This window comes from Gymnodraco acuticeps, unplaced genomic scaffold, assembly GCF_902827175.1.
Source record: "Gymnodraco acuticeps unplaced genomic scaffold, fGymAcu1.1, whole genome shotgun sequence".
Classification (NCBI taxonomy): domain Eukaryota; kingdom Metazoa; phylum Chordata; class Actinopteri; order Perciformes; family Bathydraconidae; genus Gymnodraco; species Gymnodraco acuticeps.
The window spans coordinates 216925-239047 of NW_022990034.1; the positions used below are offsets into that span (position 1 = coordinate 216925).

Sequence of the window (22123 nt, forward strand, 5' to 3'; positions counted from 1 at the left end):
AATAGTTGTGACTAATGCCATCATTTGTCCCAGAAATAAGTTTGTATCAGTTTTTGTTGAAAGAAGCTTTTAAAACCAAGTCAGACATTTGTGTATGAGGTGAAAAAAGACAACTTGGTAACTAGCATCAACAAAGTGAACAAAAACTCCATTATGGTGACACAAGTGAAAGGGAATTAATACCAAAAGTGTTTTTCACAGCTCTTCTGGCAATGGATCCAAGCCATCTAATGTAAGATGCGCAAATGCTAGCATCTTTGAAGGCTGATAATGTATCTTGCCTGCAGCACACAGCCAGCCGTCTTCTCGCCAACACAGTCAGTTGGCACCAATACTAAGCTGTCAGCACTACTGAGCAGCACCATGCTGAAAGGTAGGGTGTGTCCTTTTTTTAAATTGAAGCTAACCAGACATCAGGTGTCAGGCAAAGATAGAGAGAAAAAGGAAGAGTCGAAAACTCAAAGCGAAGATGTCAGAAGCAATTGAAAAGAGGAAGTGATGAAAAGGCAGAAAATCAGAGACAGAAACTGAGGGTCACGGGCCACAAAGAAAATCTAAAACATCTTGCGAACAAAGAAACGGTATTCCCCTACTAAAATCAAGTTATTGTGTCAAACATAGGATCTTTATGCACATAATGTCCTACACATTATCTAACATTCTGATCTCCTAGCCCATCCCATAGTGTATACACATCTCAGCCTTTCAAACTAGAACAATGGTTGACCTTTGACTACTTTGCTGTGTGGGCTGGTTTATGATGTTTAACCAGGAGAATGTCATCTGTATGCATCTTCTCCACAGGCACAAGCCAAACATGTAGATACACATCTGGAATACTGGCAAGATGATCAATTGGCTGTTAGAGGTCGCCAAATTGGGTATGAATTTGGTGCACCTCATACCTTACCGCATTAACGCTTCTCAGTCAGAAATCCTTTAATATTACATGGGGGAAATTGGTCGAAACAACCTAATGCTCGCACCCATAAACCAAAGTATTACAAAAAGAGAGTACTGCCAATATAACTGAAATATTTAACAATGTTTCTCACTAAATAACTACGCAGGTTCTAGTTCCAACAATAGAATATATCATGAAGTGATGCATAAGAAAATAAAATCTAATGATCACCATAAACATGTGTATGACTGTAGCATCTATAGACAAAGGGGCAAGATGTTCTCTGTCTGTTTTCCATTTGTAGTCCAAGTAGTATTTACCAATTACGTTTGAGTGAGGTTTGTGTTGACAGCAAAGAACGAATTGACCAAAATTATATCTCAAAATCATTGTTTTTTTGTTTTTTTTTAATCTGCATTGAAAGATGACAATCTGGTCTTGAACAAACTCTCAACTCCAACAACATTTTTGCTTCTCAAGTCGCTTATTGGACAGTAAACAATGACTGGCGCACAGAAGAGGAAGTCTTGGCCCAAATATGCAGATATCCACCGGCTAAATCGGAACCTGCCAAATATTGGCTGTTGTACTTTATCGTCTAAACACCTATTGACAAAAGGTGGTTTAGATTGTCAGATACAGCAGGCAATGTTGACCAACAGCTTCTCAAACTGCAAGCTGTGTTCCAAGATTAAGGATAATTTCAATTGCTGGACACAAACATAAGGGTATATTAAATGGTGTTTCCAAACAATATCCACGGTTCAATTGAGCAAGTTACATAGGGATTTGGTGATACTATCAACAACCAATTTGCTCTCATTGGACCCCACTGACCTTTGCAAGCAGGTGCAGATGATCCCCATTACTCTACACCCGTGTCTCCTCTGTCTTCCAGTATCCCTATCACCTCCTCACTACTTCCCCTCACTCTTACAATCTGTTTTCTCTCTATGTTACACACACACTTTTGCTGTACACCAAAGGGATGGCAGGTTCAGGTGCGCTGCTCAAGTAAACCAGGGCCATTGCCACAGGCAATTTAATCCTCACCAGCTGAGTCCATCCTCTCCTACAACTCAAGGCTTCTTTATTCAGGAACGCAAATAATTGACAGTTAAATCCAGAATACTCATCAGCACACCATAAGAATTTATAATATACATATAAATAAATATGATTAAACTGGAAGTGACAAGTAAATTAGACTAAACTTTGCTCTGTCTATTTTTAGTGAAGTTTAAGTGTAGCCTTTATTAAAAAAAAATCTTGACTCTTCTATCTTTACTCTTGCCGAGCCAAACATCCACTGTTGCAAAATAATACTCACTACCACAGCTTAGAATGGTGTCCCATTATCCCATATAAAACATGTGCAACATGGCAGTACTAATTCCGTAGATAAGTAATTCAGCTTCAGTAACCATCCGCCTCAGATAAGGATTCCCAGATGTATTCAGGTCAAAGACATCCATTTTTAGGATCCCGATCTGCTTAGTTTTTTGTTTGTATGGATTCATTAAGAAACGGATACAGTATAATGGATACTGTCAAAACAACAGCTAATGTCTAATCTTACAGATTGAAAAATAATCTTTATAAATTACCCAGTGTGTCACGTGGGTAGGGGGTGTGAGGGCTTCTGGTGCCAGATCCCACCCCCCCCCCCAACCTCACTCTTAGGGCTGCTGATTTTAGAGAAAACTGAACCCAGCTACTGGACTTCCTTCACAAGTCCTTCCTCTGCTGCACCTTGCTTAGATCCCATTCAGAACCAATCGTTTTGCAGTTGAGATGGAGAAAGGGGAAGAAAGAGCCAAGGAGGGAGGGAAAGAGGCTAGACAAAGTGGACAGAGCAGGGTCCATATGATCTCGGCAGCAGACTGGCGAGCAGCAGGCGACGGAGGATCCGACTGCGACCCAAAAGATGTGGCACGGATGGTGGAGGATTACGTCATCGAAAAAAAAGGAGGACGCTTCATCACAGCAAACTATCACATCCATTACTTCACACCACATAGTTCAGCAAACATATGTCGTTTTTCATCATTAAGGTTGCAAAAAAAGGGATAATGATTGATGCATATGCAACAAAAAGAAGGGTCACAGAAAACAGCTTATCCATATGGGCCCTCTCGTGGGACATTTCTAGAATGTGACATGATGAGAGGTTGTGACAAACGGTGGTTTACCCATAATTTAACAATGAATGACAAAACCCTGCATGGATTGTATTCGAAGCATCTATTTTGGCTATATCTATGTATGGGGTAAAAGAAACATATTGGCCCAGTCAAACAACACTACCGAGCGAATCACTCAATAAGCACTAATGAATAGCTTTTAGATACGATAAAGGAATGCCCTCTTTAAAGCCACATACGTAACACAACCGACGCCGCGCTAGTTCCATTCAACGCCAACTGGACTCTGTCATTAAAGGGCTTATTGTACTGTATAATGAATTAGCTATTAAGGGCCTATATAACTAAATTATATTGCCGAATGGAGTGAAGTTGTATTAATCCAATTAAACTATAAATGCATACCAATACTGCGCGCAATGCATTAGCGACTGTTTTGCAGCTCAAGTAAGCAGCGAGATATTGAATGGGCTCAGGAGCAGCTAGCTAACAAGCAAGCTACACAACCTCTGGCTACTAACGTTATGGAATAAAATGTATATTTTGTTTCTTTTTGCAAGGTCCAACTTTAGCAGACATACGTGTAATGCTAAAACGGGACATTTTTAGAAGCCTTGTTCCAATGTTTGTTCGCAATAAAGCCCGTTTTAGCTGTGCAGGGAGCAACTTGGATAAAAGTGACAGCGCTAAGCTAACGTGTGCTAGCTAACGTCAGCTGGCTGTAGAAGCTGGTGGCCTGTGAATGGGTCTTTCTTACCGTCATAAACTGCTCCAGGGGCGTCCAGTTTTTAAGGAATATATGTTTTGCCTTATGAGGAAATGTTTTGTGAATGGGCGATATAGCCCGAACATCCAAGATCAGTTGACCCGCTGCCGATGAAACCCGAGCATCATCACTATCACCGTCTTCATCAGTACTGGGAGTCCGGCGCTGCTTCACACACATCCATCCAGCAGAGCGGGGCCTCCACCGGGCTCGACCATGCGACTGGCTGGGCGACGACGGGTAATCCACAAGACAGGAGCCCCCGCAGTAACCATTGGCTAGACACGGCGACTAGCAGTCATTTCAGGTCGACAGAATGCAAAATATATTCCCACGGATACGTCAAATTGAAGAAAATATGTTCACCGAAAAGGTAACAATTGAACAACTTGAATCGTACAATCACAAAACAGGCAAATGTTCCGTTCCTGACTTTCCTAACATGAGACTCTCCGTTGTTGTCAGCGTCCCCTGGTCTCTGCAGCTGCTTTGCCTGCCTGCCTTGCAGCACAGCAGCGATCAGCAGAGCGACGTAATGGCGCAAACCGAGCGCACAGGGGCGGGGCCACAGAGAGGGAGGCGCGCTGTTTGTTTCTGAACGCACCCAGGTAGATCTGTGTCAGAATATAATCCTAAATATTCACACGTTTAAATCCATTGAGACCCTTTAAAAATATCACAATGATAGTTATTGATTTTGTTAAAAACCAAAACATGTGCATTATTTGACCACTGGTATTAAGAGCAGTAAAAGTATATAACCTGGTGTATAGAATGTTACTTTATCTTAATATGCTCAGCAACATATATTTGTACATTCAATTATGTTGCAGCGCATGTAAATTATGTGTATTTTATTGCAGATTGAAGAAATTATTTAGTTATTCCACATGATGTATAAATAAAAAAATAAAAAACAGACATCATAAAGCTGTTATTTGCTGGTGCACATCCAGTAACTGCCATCCAAATAATGAATACAAAAATAGCAGTTTGCCCATATTCTAATGTGTATTGTGAGATCATTCTGCATACTTTGAATGTATTCTGATAATATTACATTACATGTCACTTGTTAGACGCTTTTATCCAAAGCGATTTACATACTCGATACTGTGGACAGGAGCAATTTGGGGTGAAGTGTGTTTCCCAGGGAAACAACGACATGCTGACTGCAGTGGGGTTTGAACCTGTGCTCCCCTGATCTGAACACTAACGCACTAGGCCACTGCGCCACAGCCTCCCTTCTTAATATGTTTGTGAATAGCTCAAAAGATACATAACAATACAGTCAAAAATAATTGCATTGTTAAAGACACCAGAATGGAATTTTATTAGAAAGATAAAGGATTTCATGTTTTAAAAAAATGACTTGAATTCCATCTGAGTCTTGTCCTTACATGAAACCTTTTTCAGAAGTCATTGTATGACTTTCGGTCATCGCAGTTATTATGAAAATACCTTTTTTTGTTTGTCGTCATTCACTTCAAGTCCAAGCTTGCTCATTCAGACCATATGAATCTGTATCCCTGTCATTGGACACTGTGAAAGAAAGAGAGAAATAAACTAAAGTAAGTGAGAGCGTGGTAATGTGGGCTGTACTGACCTCAAGTGGCTTGCAAAAGAAATAGCCTACAAAGCAGCTAACAATGGCCCATTATACAGTAACACTGTTGGGCATACAATGGAGTGAGCAGATGAAGCGGAGTGCTGAAAACAAGACAATGAGCCCAGTGTTGGTGATATGCATATCCCAAAAGCCACCTTGTACTCGGGGGAATGATGCAGTACTGTAGACCTAAAAACCCACTCTGTTTTTTTTTTAGCTATGGTTTTATTGTTTATTTCTTTACTAGGATTTAAATATAGTATGACCTAATGATAAAAGGGTTTCCTTCGGGGGGAAAATGTCTTTTTTGACATGTTGGGGGAAGAATTTACTTGAAGAATGCAGGGTGCCAAGGCCCACAGTGTGCTGCATAATCACAGATCTGAAACAAATGATGCATCTTGCTCAAAGGCACGTTAGAAAACACTAAACCCTAGCTGTCCTGATTTAGGAACAGTCACTCATCTCCACCACTGAATGCTTTTTATATCCAGATGTTGTCATAATATGCTTCTTCGAGTTTTGATTCCTTGACCCTTTAAAGAAAAACAGTGGATCCCACTTAGTGCTTCTAAGGCAGAGTACCTCAGGACAATGATGTATAACGTCAGTGTGTGTCTATGTACAACACTATTCGTTATATGCGTTTATATTTAGCTCAGTCCACAGGGTACTAGATTGGAACTGTAATTAAAACAGCAGCGTATCTGAACCTTGTTAATATGCAGACAGACGACCTAAGGGGACTCGGGTGCTATATGATGAGTTCTGAGGCTCAATAAGCTGCATATTAAGATTATTATCGCTAAACAAATTAGCGACGGCCATGCAAATCATGTGAGAGTACATCCAGTGTTACCCTCTTTAAATGTTATTTGAGGCCTGACCGTGAGAGGAATACAATAATGCTGCTGCACAGTGAACTCAATGAACAGGAATAATAGATGGTAATAGAGCACAGGAAAGACATGCAAATATTGCATTTCTTGTAGATTAACTCCATTTTCATGATGTCTTCTTTAATTATGCATATTATTTAACTTATTATTATCATTTATTTTATTTTGTATGCATAAAATGACTTTTCTCATCTCATGATCGTTTTCTCTCTTGATCTCTCTTACTCTTGCTCTACCCTTAAAACAAAATGAATGGTATATCTGTATCAATGTATCGAAGATAATATATATTCAAGAATGTCTCTATATGTGATACGTAATGTATCTTCACCTGTCCAGTTATGGCCTAAAGGGGCCCTTTAATGCAAATGTTCAGAGTTCATACATGTATTCGTCACAGGCTGTATTCACACAGGCTCCGCCCTCTACTGGACTCTATGGGTACAGTGGGCAGAGCCCCGATGCATACATAAGGCACACTCACACACGCCTACCTTGTGTAGAGTGTGCATGGAAAAGATCTGTGCGGATACTCTACCATGCACCATGTTCCCCAGGTCCCTCAGGAGCATGGGAAAAAACACAAGTGCTTTATGCCCCGGGGGGGGGGGGTCAAACACCTGCTGACCCACAGCCACCCCCCCTCTCACCAGTCGTGCGTTGCCTCGGCAAGCACCGACGACGAGAAGGAGCCAGACATGTCCAGGAGATAACATTTTATGAAGGAGCCTGGCGTAGACCAAGACGCCGCCGTGCATATGTCTTCTACACACACGCCGCTGAATAAGGCTGTTGACACAGCCACAGCCCGTGTAGAATGTGCACGGACCCCAGTGGGGAGGGCTCTCCCCGCCTGTCCATAGGCATGTGTAATACACTCGCAGAGCCATCCTGCTATGCGTTTCTTGGAGAGAGCTTTTCCAGCCACACCCTCCCCAAAGCACACAAACAGTTGTTCAGTGCGTCTAATGGCAGCCGTGCGCTCTACATAGCATGCTAGCGCCCGCACTGGGCAGAGGAGGTGCAGCTTAGCCTCCCTGGTCCCAACATGGGGTGGAGGATTAAAGCCACCTAACTGAATAGCCCTTGATCTGAATGAACTCCTCATACTCTTAGGAGTAAAGGAGGGGTTCGGCCTGAGTGTCGCCCTGCTACGGTCACCCCGGATCAACAGACAGCTTGGGTGCACCGACAGAGCGGTCAACTCAGACACTCTTTTGGCCGAAGTCAAGGCAAGCAGCAATGCTGTCTTCCATGACAGTGCTTTCAGGGAGGAAAGCTCCAGAGGCTCAAATGGTTCTGTGACCAGAGCCTCGAGCACCAACGGCAGGTCCCACTGTGGGGCGGAGGCATGCACTACTGGGCGCTGCCTCCTGACCCCCTGCAAAAACCGCGTCATAAGCGGCTGACTGAAGGCTGACCTGCCTCCAAATCCCTCATGGCAGGACGAAATGGCTGCTGCATACACCTTAATTGTGGAATGAGCCAGCCCCCTGTCCACCAGTATCTGTAAGTAGGTAATAATAAAGCCCAGCGTGCACGACAGAGGCTCTAGACTCCTTCCTTCACACCATCGCCGGAATCCCGCCCACTTTGGCCTGTAACAGGCTGTGGTGGATTCTGCTCTTGCTGCTTGGATAGTCTGAATAACCTTGTCAGACAGCCCCACCTGTCTCAGCCTGTCCCTCTCAGGAGCCAAGCCTGGAGAGGTTGGCCCAGAGTGGGTAACGCCCCTATTGCACCTGCTTCCTGAGACAGCGCTCCCCAGACCTGAGGAATCACCCAGGGCTGGCCCACCATCATCTGTGTTACCCCCACGTACCACGGTGCCAGGCGGCGATCTGGGGCCACCAGGATGATTGACAGCTGTTCCCGCCTCACCCTCTCCAGGAGGGGGGGATAAGGCGCAGCGGTGGAAAGGCGTAAAGCAGCTTTCTTGGCCATGGCTCGTGTGCAAATGCGTCGACCCCCAAGGGCGGATTGTCCCACCGGGCCAGGGAGAACCACAGGGCACAGTGGCTGTTGCGCCGATTGGCGAACAGGTCCACCTCTGCTCTCCCGAACTGAGTCCAGACCTGCTTCACCACCTCCGGGTGAAGCCTCCACTCGTCTGGCAGGGGTCCGCCTCTTGACATGAGGTCGGCCCCCCTGTTCTCCCGCCCCGGGATATGCAGGGCCCTTAGAGACAACACAATCTGTGACACCCACAGCCACAGGTTCTCTGCTGCGGTCAACAAGGCTATTGAACGGACTCCGCCCTGCCTGTTGATGTACGCCACTGTGGTGCGGTTGTCGCTCCTCACTAGCACATGTTTGCCCTGTATTAAGGGTTTGAAGTGCTGTAGGACCAACATCACTGCTTGCAGCTCCAGGAGGTTGCTGTGTCGCTCCAGGAGGTTGCTGTGCCGCGCCTCTGCCAGAGGCCAGCAACCACCCACAGCTCTCTCTATGCACGTCCCCCCCATCCTGTCACCGACGCGTCTGTGAAGACTGTGATGTAGGAGGTCACTTGCCCCAGTGGAGCTCCCCTCCGCAGATTCTCTGGGGACCCCCAGAATCGGAGGTTGCTCTCTACTGAGGGGGGGATGGTCACCAGACGCCGTTTGTGTCTTTTGAGATCTAAACGAAGGCCGATAAACCACCTCTGCATGCGACGTGCATGCAGGAGTCCGAGTGGCACTACGGTGTGAGCAGCTGTCATGAAACCCAAGGTCTGCATGATGGTCAAAGCTGTCACTGTTGCCCCCTGACGCAGCCTGCAGACCGCCCGTAACAGGGACGCCTGCCTGCTTTCTGTCAGGGTGGCCCGTAGTCTGCCTGCATCGAGCACCACCCCCAGATATTCTACATGCTGTTGAGGTATGGGGGAGCTCTTCTTCCAATTGATCGCAAAACCTAACTTGGTTAGATGAAGGATCAACTGGGCTGTGTGAAACATTGCCCATTCCCTGGACATGGCCATGACTATGAGGTCGTCCAGATAAAAGAACACCCTCGTGCCATGGTCGCGCAGCGGCTGCAGCGCCGTGGCCACACATTTGCTGAACGTGCGTGGGGATAGGGAGTAGCTGAACGGCAGCCTGTTGTACTCGTAGGCTACCCCCTGGAAGGCAAACCGCAAATACTTCCTGTGTTTCGGGGCAATTTCGACATGAAAGGTCGATTGTAAACCAATCGCCCGGCCGCACCAGCTCCAACACCTGTTTCATAGTCAGCATGTGGAATTTTCTGCATGTAATGTGCTGGTTCAGGCCTCGAAGATCCAAAATGGGCCTGAATTCTCCTGTTTTCTTGGGAACCAGAAAATACAGGGAATAATGCCCCTTCTCTCTGTCTTGAGGGTGCACCACAGACACCGCCTGTTTCTGCACCAGGGCCTGAACCTCTGCTGAGAGGAAACCTATCTCCTCCTGGGATGACAGATTTGCCTCTCTTATGCCTCTGAATGGAGGAGGGATGCTGTGGAACTGGAGTGAATAACCCAGCCTCAGTGTCCTGTCCATCCACTCTGTTAACACACAACTGTTTTTCCATTCCCCATAACATTGTGTTAGGGAATGTGCCATCAGCTGTGGAGCTATAGCTATAAAGCTGTGATACTCCCTGGTGGCCCACTCCGTCGTCAAACCCTCCATAAAAGGAAGTTTGACCCATGGGGGGCTGACACAGAAAGGGCCGTTTTTCAATAATGCATTTTTCACCCAGAGAAAAAAATGGCCGATTTTCCACTGAGGTCCCTGAACGCCCCACAGCCCGCTCTCGCGAGAGCGCACGCTCCGCCGTAATGTTGTTTTCTCTCAAGGAGAAAAAAACATTAACCGGAGTTTTTACACTCGGCGTGATGTGCTTTCTAACAACCTCACGCCGCCCATAATGCCCTTCGTTTTTTAACTCTTCAGTTGTCAGCTCGCTGAAGAGAAAAAGGATAATGGGCTGCGGGTGTAGCCCATGGATGTATAATAAGAACTGGATACAGCGTGGGAGGCGGGGCCTCATTCATTCCTATGAGAGCTGCTCATTAGCGCATGATGATAAAATGGCCCAACTTTTGAGAGAGTGAACGTCACAGATTACCCAGCATGCCTGAGAAGTACCCGTATGTGCACTCATAGAGCATGCGCAACTTTAACCAAAATGCTCGTTCACATCAAGCACGTCAATTTGCGTACACGTAACAGCACCGCGCGTTCATGACAGCATGGTAATGGATTGTTGTTATCATGTATTTGATATGAACGAGGCGGCAGTTAGCAGCTAGCGGCTAGCTAGTAATTATGCTAATGTCCACATCAATCGTTATGTACTTACATTACGCTGTAACAGGATCTAGTGATATCCAACAGAGCTTCATTTAGCATGAAATAATTATTGCACTGTATATATATATATATATATATATATATATATATATATATATATATTTATATATAGCCTATTTATATACAGTGCAATAAGCTTCTTAGTGCAATAGAGAGGCGAAGTCCCTCCCCTTCCGAAAGCCTCCATGGGACCCCGGAAGCGGAAAATTATACATTGAAGTCAATGGAGAGAGAAAGGTTATCTTTTGATCCCGTTTGAATTGTGCCACGAATGACACATATGATGTTTGTCAATTTAAAAGAACATTTTGCAAGTCAAAAAAATAAAAATGTGTCGTAAAACTGTGAAGTTACACATTTTTTCGTGTGAAACCGCTCAGTGAACTACAGGTCTCTCGTCTTGCACAATACGCGTCACCAACATAAAGATGGCCGTCACGTTAGCACATTTCACCACATTCTTTCAGAATGAGAATAAAAGTATTTTACGAGGTGAAAATCACTACAAGTCTGGGCACGTTGAGAGCTGTACCTATATGAAAGGGGAGTTAGTCGGTTCTGTAAGAGCCAGCATGCGGGACCGGCTTTACAAGGTTTCGGTGAGTAATATGAGTGCAATGTGTAACGTTAATGTCAGCTAGCTAACATTAGCTAACAAGGTACACTAACGTGTTTTGTTTTAGCAACTAGTTTTCTCCTTAAGAACTTCGTGGTCTCTGTGTATGCTGTGGATAACATTAGTGTTCACAAGAACAAGGTACACTCCCGTGTTTTGTTTTAGTTGCTCTTCAGATTGAAGCGGCCAGTTTTATATCGACTATACTGTATGTGTGATCTCCTTTTTCTCGTTGTGTCATTTGACTTTATTTGCTGTGTGTCGATTCAAGGATTTTGGTTATCTAGTCACAGCTGTGTGTGACTCCCTCTGGTACACCGGTATGTGTTTTCCTAATGTAGAGAGCATTGATTAATTAATAAACTACACACTGAGTCTAGATCCTGACCAAATCCTTTTTTATTGTTGATCAAATGTTTTTCAAAAATGTATTCATAGACATTTAGAAAAATACAATGTACAATCACAACCAATACAACACAAATTACAAAAAATACAGAAAAAACAAACAATAACAACAGACAAGAGGACAAAACTATGGAAAAATAAACCCTCCCACCCTCAGATCCGGACCATCCTTGTATTATTGCTCATTCAATCTATTATAGCATGCTAACAAATGGTACTTACTTTATTTTTACAGATCTGCATGGGAGACGATGGCGCGATGCAGAGCGCTGTCTGTGATTGTGCACAGGAGATGTACAAATGCAGCCACGCTGCAGCATTGGCAATATTTACCATGTGGCAGATCAGCTCCACAGATGTTGAGTGCCAGTGGAGGAAGCCTGGCACTTCCAAAGTAGTCCAGTCGGTGTCTCAACTTTACCAACAGCGAGAGGAGACATACAACCCACTGGCCAGAGACATCGCCAACTGTCAACTGGGGGGTTGTAAACGAGGCCGAAGGGGTGAAGGCTTTTGTGGAGGCCTATCAAGTGACAGTGTTCGAATCGAGTCTGGTCTCTTTGTGAGTGAGTCGGGTGTTCTGGGAGCATCACCCGATGGACTTGTGCAGCCATCTGCCCTGCTGGAGGTGAAGTGTCCACACAGCCAGAGGAACATGACCATCACGGAGGCAGTCCAGTTACCATCCTTCTGTCTCCGTGAGGAGGGTGGGTCATATATTCTCAAGGAGAATCACCCATACTGGCACCAGGTCCAAGGGCAGCTGCACATCACAGACCGGAGTCTCTGCTACTTTGTTGTGTGGACCACGAAGGAGGCGATCATCATCCCCATCCCCAAAGACCCTGCATGGCATGGAAATCTCCTCCTCCTGGAACAATTCTACACCCAGCATATGCTCCCTGTGTTGGCCAGTAGAGAGGAGGACATTTCAATAAACATACTCTTAACACCCTCGGACTCTGCGTTGTGTTTCGTATGTGTGATGGGGTGTTATGCAGGGGGGAGGAAAACAGGACACAGCAGATTGGGATTGTGGTGGAGATGCTGAGCAGTTATTTAATTGTTGCATGTAATTATTATTATACTGCGTGCTTCTTAGTTATTCCATCTTTTGCTGTAACATGGATCTGTATGTAACTCTATATTTACTTGTTATCTACCACACTTCCTTCTACATCATACACCATCATTATACATGATGGTGTATATAGGATATATATATTTGTATACATATCTGTAAATTGTATAATTTTATTTAAACGTCTTTTTGATCTCTCAAACTGAGTAAGATTGACAATAAAGTTGACTTTGAAAAATATATATATTCTTTATGAAAATAGTTGACTGTTGTCAAATGAATCCAAATGAAACGTTGGACTGAACTACAACTACGCCTTTAAATCTCTACGGACTGTTTTTCAGTGGGATGGCAAGTTCCTATCTTTAAACATTTATTAGTTTTTTCTCAGAACAGATTTGATTTTCTGAAGTTAATTTAACTTTGCCGACCATGTAAGGTCATCATTAAAAGGTACAATCAATTTGTTTAGGGTTGACTAAAATAATGAAAAACGTTCATTTGGATACTTTACTGACAGAATAAGAAACTCAATGATGCTTTACTCACCTGTTCCCTTTTTATAAAGTGAAACAGTTGAAACGATAGATTTTAGTAAACTTAAAAACAACCTTCTCCAAAAGCTATCAAGGAATATACCGAATACTTGTTTTAGAACTTTATTACATATTTTTATATAAATAGTTTGAATGATCCATAATTGACAGAAGCTTGTGTTTACACTGACCTGTTACTCATATATTAATGTATTTGTAACTTCAGTAAACCACTACCTCACTCATTTCTTTCATTCATCACGGTTCAGTAAACTAAGTGATACATGAACCAGTTTAATCATTATAATAACGTAGGATTGCAACTCTTTGAAAATGTATGTGGCTCTTAAAAGAGCTGTTGTGTTTGGGTGTGCTGGTCTCAGGTCAGTCTAAGCCCTCTCTCCGCGGATGCGGCGGGCCAGCTGGATGTCCTTGGGCATGATGGGGACCCTCTTTGCTTGGTTCATCTTACTGGGGGGCAGCTACATGGATGTCGGTGCAGTCCACAATCATTGCGCAGTTGAAGGCAGAATGAATTTATTATTGACTCCGAATGAAGCACAACTTCATGTCATACAATACAATGACTTTATTTGTAATTGTGTAAAAAAATATGAGCATTGATTAGCAAGCAGGACCTGCAGGAACAGAGAATGGTGATGGATGGAGCTGGGAAGAGAGAAGAATAAAGAAAACAGATCAACTTTATTATCGGATATTAAAAATTCAATTTCAAAACAAGTTGCCGCTCCTACAGTTTTCTAGTATGTAAAGATGATTTCACATGACCTATGCAAAATATCACACTCAATACATGTGTGTCTCTGGGGGGTGCATTGTGCCTTTGATGTATATAAATAATATACCATAACCAAATACTATTACGTACAGTGGAAATCAGGTTGCCAGAGCAGGTCAGTGTGCATTTTCCTCAACGTCTCAGCAGTTACAGGTGAGGTAAAGAAAATAAAAGAGAAAAAGGTCAGTAACAACACTTTAAAGTAACAACACTTTGAATAATTATCTCTTCTAACAATTTTCTCTCAATAAGCACACAACGACTGTCTTTCCAACAAACAGATTGTCATCACAATTAAACACGTCCAGAAGAATGTCATGCAAAGCTCCATGCCTGCCTTCGACTCTCCCTGAACTGCTTCCTTAGCACCCGGTGGAGGGCGCAGTAGGCTACTCTTCAAAAGTTTCACGAAATACTTACCATCATGTTTGGTTACTGTTTAACATTTTGGTTTACTTCATGTAATAAAATAATAACTTCATGGTAAGGCTACTAAAAATGACAAGGCTAATTAATGTAATGCTAACTAACGTGCTCGCTACTCGTCGCTACTAGCTAGGTAGCTAACTTGACTATGTTCCATGCACAACATGTATATTACCTATGATATTACCTGATATGTCTGATCCAGCGACTCCTGGTCCTTTCATCAGACGGGAAGCGATAGAAGGAGCAAGTGGTATGATCACTTTTATGACTACAACCTGGTACAAAGCACACAGGCATCTTGTAAAAGTGAATTTATTTTTAGCGATCTATAATTTATTGGAGGGAATAAATCAGTTATGAGATCTTCTTCTTCTTCGCTTTAATTACGAGTCTTATTATAAATCACCGAGCATGCCTGTGACCTCACTTACGCGACCCAGAATGGGATTTGGGATTTGTAGTCTTTGTAGTAGCGTATTTTTCAGTCTTATATTTCAGCAGTTTTACGACAAAATGTGACTTTTTTGACATGGAAATGATTGTTTAAGATTGACAAACATCATATGTGTAGTTCGTGGCACAATTCAAACGGGATCAAAAGATATGTGTTCTCTCTCCATTGAATTCAATGTAAATTTTTCGCTTCCGGGGTCCCATGGTCCGGAAGTAGATGGGCGTGACTTCGCCTCTCCATACGAAGCTACTGTACCCGCAAAAAGCTAAAACAAAGGGCCGGCTGTCACAAAACAGTCATATCTAGAGACCTCAAAAACTACTCTAGCGAGGCCTTTAACCTAGAACTGGAGAGCCTGGACTGGTCAGATGAGCTCAGTGGTACACAAGTTGAAGAAACATGGCTTGGTTTCAAAAACAAATTCTCTGCAATACTCAATGATTTGGCCCCCCTAAGAACAACCAGGGTAAAAAATCGCGCTGAGCCGTGGATGCACTCCGGCATACTGACCGCCATGAAAACCAGAGACAAAAAATGCTCTGAGTTTCATAAAAGTCAGTCAATGCTTTCCAAAAGCACGAGCAGTGAACTCCAGGCCCACGTGACTGAACTCAAAATTGAAATAAACAGACTAAGAAATGACGTAAGCTCCATGATCAAAACTGCCAAAAAGAATTTCTTCAATGTCAAAACTGAGGAAAACAAAAATAAACCCTGTGAACTTTGGAAATTACTCAATAACCAGCTTGGCTGCAGTAAAAAACTCAAAACAAGATTTTCTAACTTAAACATAAAGACAGATAACAGGCTCATCACAGACAAACTGGATGTGGCCAAGTACTTGAACATTTTTTTCACAAACATAGCCACAACTCTTGTAAATAAATTACCCTCCCACTCAGGGCTTTTTGGAGTAGATCACATCATGACCTACTACAAAAACCTAGGGGTACGCAAAGATGATTTCAGTCTAGCAAGGGTAACAACAGCAGAGGTACTCATTAAACTGAGCGCCCTCTAACCTAACAAGGCCACTGGCCACGACACCTCCAAGGCGCTAAAAATAAAACTTCAAACATCGCAAAATAAACTGGTCAGACTACTGCTTGACCTTTCATCTAGAACCCACCTCACCTCTGCCCACTTTGACAACCTAGGATGGCTTAGAGTAGACGACAGAGTACAGCTACTTGCAATGGGCCTGGTCTACAAGATCCACTACACCTCTATGGTACCCATGTACATGTCAAAATTCTTCCCAAAGGTCAAGGAATACCATGATCATAACACCAGAGGGAGCTCCACAAATCATGTGAAACCCAGATTTGGCACAAAAAAGGGGGAATACACGTTTCGCAATTATGCCACATCAAGGTGGAACGCTCTTCCCACAACTGTAAAGGAAAGTAAAACTATACACTGTAAAAAAAAAACTCGTAAAAAAACGGTCAAAGTACTGGCAGCAGCGGCTGCCAAACAAAAACCCTTAAATTAAAGTAAAATAGCCATTAATTTACGGGAATTGTCCTTAAAGATTTTACAGGAAAACACTGTAATTTTACAGATGTATCCTCTCTTTTTACAGTCAATAACATTTAATAAAAGTACAGCACTAATATTTTAACGTGCAAACACTGTAATTTTACAGATTTATCCTCTCTTATTACAGTCAATAACATTTAATAAAAGTACAGCACTAAAACTTCTACGGGCAAAAAACCCGTAAAAAAACGGTCAAATGACTGGCAGCAGCGGCTGCCAAACAAAAAACATTAAATTAAAGTAAAAATACATTAACTGAAATAAAGTGCAAAAGCAAGTATACAGAAATTGTCCTTAAAGATTTTAGAGGAAACTTTCCTCTCTTTTCAAAATCCATTGTCTTAAAATGTTACATTAAAATACCTTAAATAAAGTTCTGATGAGAAAAACAGTTTACATTTTTTTTATTAGATTTGTATGATCAAACACTAAAATAAATACAGAACCTAAAGTTCTACAGCTAGAATACTGTTATCTTACAGTTTTTTTCTAACATTTTCCAATCAAACAGGTTCAACAAAATGACATCACAAAATGTTCTGTAGGAAACAATTACTCTGAAAACTTAAAATGAGTGCCGTCAAAATTATCGCGTTAACGGCGGTAATCAATTTTTTGAATTAATTGCGTTAAAATATTTAACATATTTAACGCATGTGCAGAATGGCCCGCCCCATACGTGCCACCAGTGGGGGGGGGGGGGCCTTGTTGAGGTGGCGAGAGGTTTTGGTCCTGATGGAGAGAGGTGTTGGTCCTGATGGAGAGAGGTTCTGGTCCTGATGGAGAGAGGTGTTGGTCCTGATGGAGAGAGGTGTTGGTCCTGATGGAGAGAGGTGTTGGTCCTGATGGAGAGAGGTTCTGGTCCTGATGGAGAGAGGTGTTGGTCCTGATGGAGAGAGGTTTTGGTCCTGATGGAGAGAGGTTCTGGTCCTGATGGAGAGAGGTGTTGGTCCTGATGGAGAGAGGTGTTGGTCCTGATGGAGAGAGGTGTTGGTCCTGATGGAGAGAGGTTCTGGTCCTGATGGAGAGAGGTGTTGGTCCTGATGGAGAGAGGTTTTGGTCCTGATGGAGAGAGGTTCTGGTCCTGATGGAGAGAGGTGTTGGTCCTGATGGAGAGAGGTTTTGGTCCTGAAGAGAGGTTCTGGTCCTGATGGAGAGAGGTGTTGGTCCTGATGGAGAGAGGTGTTGGTCCTGATGGAGAGAGGTTCTGGTCCTGAGGGAGAGAGGTGTTGGTCCTGATGGAGCGCAGCCTCCAGCCAGAGTGTTGTGTTGAAGGCAGAGCTGAAGTCCACAAACAGGATCCTGGCGTAGGTTCCTGCTGTGTCCAGATGCTGGAGGAGGAAGTGAAGTGATAACTATTAGTAAACCATAATGATGGATGTTATTATCAGCAGCTGCCAATAGATCCCCTACATCTTGTATGATGGACCTTTGAAGCACAAGCGCACGCACGCACTATTGTGGGAACAATCAAACGCACCCTCCCAGGCACTGCGTGTTAGCGAAGTACAACTAGGATTTCGAAGAGGAAGATATGCTTGGTCAATTCTTAATAAAAAAGAAAAACCAACAAATTGAGCACTTGAGTTTTCATTAGCAGCGCCTAGCTACAGCTGCGGAGCTTTGGTAAATACCGCTAACAGTCCATTTCCTTAAAATGGTACATATCGCTGAATCTATATTTTTATCTTCAGGTGATGAAATCTGCATAATGTTCCTGTACAATAAGATTCGAGCATTTTGTAATACAGTGAGGAAATTCAAGACCAGTAAATATTGATTGATTAAACAACACTAAATAAAATGTTAGTGTTTTCTTCAAACTCAAGACTCTCTGCTGCAGCTGTACCTTAAAGACAAAACAATTGTCTGATGATCTTTGTTGAACAAGGTCTGATTGTCCTGTACATGTACAATGTGGGGTATTTTTAAATACTTTACTAAACCACATTCAATATTATGTTAGACACAAGTTAGTTATTACTCACATATCAAAGTCTTTTCATCTGCAAGAATAGCTGGGTGCTGCCTGGAGAGACTGATGAGAGGGACACAGGCTGGCGTTAGCAGCTTTCCACACAAAACCATCACATCTTCTCTTCCATAGTCTTCGCTGTCCACTGGTGCTCTGTCAAAAGAGTGAACATCACAGCTGTCATGTTAACCCTTTGTTACACAACATACAACCAACATGTGTCAAAAGTGACCCGAATTAGTTTTAATTGTAAATATCTTTGCAATAAATTACTTTAACCATTCAGGATCCCAGGTATTCCTCAATTAACATGTTTTGGATCAACACCAAGTCTAATTTTTATTTGTCCCTTTCTTACTTTTTGAATACAAATCATGTTTGTATCACTACACTTCTAAGGCACAACATGGGTCAAACATTACCCGTATTCTTTTGCCATGTTATTTCATGCATGGCTGAGTGTTTCTTTACTATACATTTTCAAAAATAATTAATTTTAGCAGTGATTTGGACCAAGCATGTATGATGTAGTAATACAAAAAGTATTTTAGTTCACAGTGTGACATTAGCTAGTCATGTTAGCGTGTAATATATAGAGCAGAGCTAACTAGCAAATTAGCCGAACGTTAGCGGTTAGCTGTTTATGCTATGCTAGCTGTTGGCTACTGAACATTAACAAACTAGATTCCGCTGTAAGAAAGCTGTGAAACTTTACATTAAACTTGGCGACAACACTGTGATACCCCACTGCATGTTTATGTGTAATTCTCCCGTGTTGGAGACGAGAGGGTGGGGGGGCGGCACTGCAATAAACTGTAAACTAACGTTAGCAGCCGCATGTTAAGCCGGGTTTCCCGGGCGCAACATCTTGCAAGAAACAGCATCTCAGGGCTTCTTAACATTTAACAACCTATTAATTATGCATACCAACTTAACCGGAAGAAACTCAGCTAACTAGAAGAAGAAACGTAACCTTAAATAAAAAATAAAACATTCACAAACTAAGTAAGGATTATCTAAATACATGTTTAACTCCATTACAGTTGCAGGACTCACCAGATCTCAAGTCTTCTGTTCTTTGTTGACGTCCCGATGCTCATATTTAACGTGTAGATGTAAAACGATCCCGATATGAATCCATAAACTCCTGTAACAGACACACAGACAGCTGTAGCTCCAGCAGGAGGAGACCCGCTCAAACTGACTTGGATGTTTCAAATGTGAACGACAGGCGCGGACAGTTCTCATTGGCAGGTTTCTTCGATGATGTTTATATTAACCAATCAGGAGTGTTGTGGACTCATTCCAAACATGCCTGACTTGTCTGCCGTGTTTTGGCTGAATTCTATTTCAAGTGCCGTAGCTCTGGCTGTCGGCCAGAATCCGAAAACCATACATTATACTGTAAAACTAAGGTTTATTACTGTAAATTGACCAATGGAAAAAAAACACAGCAACAGAACACATAAATAAAACAAGGATAACTGTGACTTATTGTTGAGTAAATAACAGTGTGTGTTTTAAACCTTGGTCCTCCCTGCAGAGATTTCTCCACTTTCTATGATTTTTTTTTTTTAATGATATTGTCAACTGTAGATGTTTACAATATAGTAAGTTAGGAATTTCATGAAAACATATTTATTTACTTTTGTTTCAACATTGGATATTTTGTGTTTTTGTTGGATTCAATCGAATATTGAGAAAATGATTTATGTAAAAATGTTTTACTTACATTTTACGTTTTTTTTATTTTACGCTTTTCTTACAGTTTTATGTTTACCTTAAAATTACAAAGAACATCTTAAAGTCTTATAATAGTAATACACTTTTATATTACGAGTTACATATTTAATTACAGATAAAAACATTTTATTTTACGTACATCTGCATGCATTTTCTGAAAGTGCAAAAATACTGTAAATATTATATAGTAAATTTACAGTAAAAAAAAAAGGAAATAAACGTTATTTGTTGTTATTGTCAAAATACTTCAAATAATGTTTTGGGTTGTTAATTTATAGTTAATATCTGTCATTTTACAGGATTTTGCAAGTTATTTAAAAAAACATGATAATTACTATACAAATTTACAGTTATTTCCTGTAAAATTACGATCTTTTTTTACAGTGTACTTACCTTCAAAACCTCTCTTAAAGAGCACCTTCGGGGGAGAGCATTGCAAAACTGGCCCCGGTAATCGTACAAATCTCAACCTGTCGTTCAATGGACAGCTTCCCCCCCCCACCCCATCTATGTATATACTCGCATTTTAGACTCTGTTACTAACTGTATATCTGTAGACTTGGTATGTCTTAAATGTCCGGTTAGGATGTATTAGAACGAAATCTAAAATGAAAATTGTAAACAAGCAATCTGTATGTAAAAAAACCACCTGTATGTAAATTGTAAATAAGCCATCTGTATGTCAAATATGTCTTATATGTCTTAAATGACATGATGAATTGGAAATGGGGGACCCTGATGTAAACAAGACGAAAGTCTTTCTCTGGTCTGCATCCCCTTAACAATTGTATGTTTTGAGCTGTACTGTACTGTACCCAATATACAAGCTGTTAATAAACTTTTCAATCAATCAATCAATCAACCATAGCACCTCCAAGGCGCTAAAAATAAAACTTCAAACATCGCAAAATAAACTGGTCAGACTACTGCTTGACCTTTCATCTAGAACCCACCTCACCTCTGCCCACTTTGACAACCTAGGATGGCTTAGAGTAGACGACAGAGTACAGCTACTTGCAATGGGCCTGGTCTACAAGATCCACTACACCTCTATGGTACCCATGTACATGTCAAAATTCTTCCCAAAGGTCAAGGAATACCATAATCATAACACCAGAGGGAGCTCCACAAATCATATGAAACCCAGATTTGGCACAAAAAAGGGGGAATACACGTTTCGCAATTATGCCACATCAAGGTGGAACGCTCTTCCCACAACTGTAAAGGAAAGTAAAACTATACTTATCTTCAAAACCTCTCTTAAAGAGCACCTTCGGGGGAGAGCATTGCAAAACTGGCCCCGGTAATGGTACAAATCTCAACCTGTCGTTCAATGGACAGCTTCCCCCCCCCCATCTAAGTATATACTCGCATGTTAGACTCTGTTACTAACTGTATATCTGTAGACTTGGTATGTCTTAAATGTCCGGTTAGGATGTATTAGAACGAAATCTAAAATGAAAATTGTAAATAAGCAATCTGTATGTAAAAAACCACCTGTATGTAAATTGTAAATAAGCCATCTGTATGTCAAATATGTCTTATGTCTTAAATGATATGATGAATTGGAAATGGGGGACCCTGATGTAAACAAGACGAAAGTCTTTCTCTGGTCTGCATCCCCTTAACAATTGTATGTTTTGAGCTGTACTGTACTGTACCCAATATACAAGCTGTTAATAAACTTTTCAATCAATCAATCAATCACAGGGACGTTAATAATGTCGGTAATATTAAGTTTATTTAATACAACATTTACGGTACAAGATTTAATCATACAGCCCATGTAGTATGATAATGAATTACAGCAAACATGTGCAATATATCCATTATTACAGCTCCGTGGGATGGCAGTAACACGATATGGATCCGTTCTTATCCATGGGTAAAGATAAACGC

General features: G+C 42.0%; 1 protein-coding gene and 1 long non-coding RNA gene across 5 annotated transcripts in view; both read right to left on the minus strand.

Annotated features, from left to right (window-relative positions):
* Positions 1 to 4336, minus strand: part of ptpn4a (protein tyrosine phosphatase non-receptor type 4a) — a 96658-nt gene extending 92322 nt beyond the window's left edge. For 3 of the 4 annotated variants that reach the window (XM_034215081.1, XM_034215080.1, XM_034215079.1), the window contains exon 1: positions 3806 to 4335. The gene's annotated coding sequence lies outside the window, so the exon portion shown is untranslated. Of the gene's footprint in view, positions 1 to 3805 lie in introns of all 4 variants that reach the window. The other variant, XM_034215078.1, reaches the window with a different exon arrangement.
* A 13312-nt stretch (positions 4337 to 17648) lies between these two features.
* On the minus strand, positions 17649 to 20024 carry LOC117545350. Its single transcript, XR_004568819.1, has 3 exons — positions 19538 to 20024; positions 18495 to 18634; positions 17649 to 17837 (listed from the first exon to the last, which is right to left on the minus strand). It is a non-coding gene; the product is annotated as an uncharacterized LOC117545350 (long non-coding RNA).
* Between the last annotated feature and the right edge of the window lie 2099 nt (positions 20025 to 22123).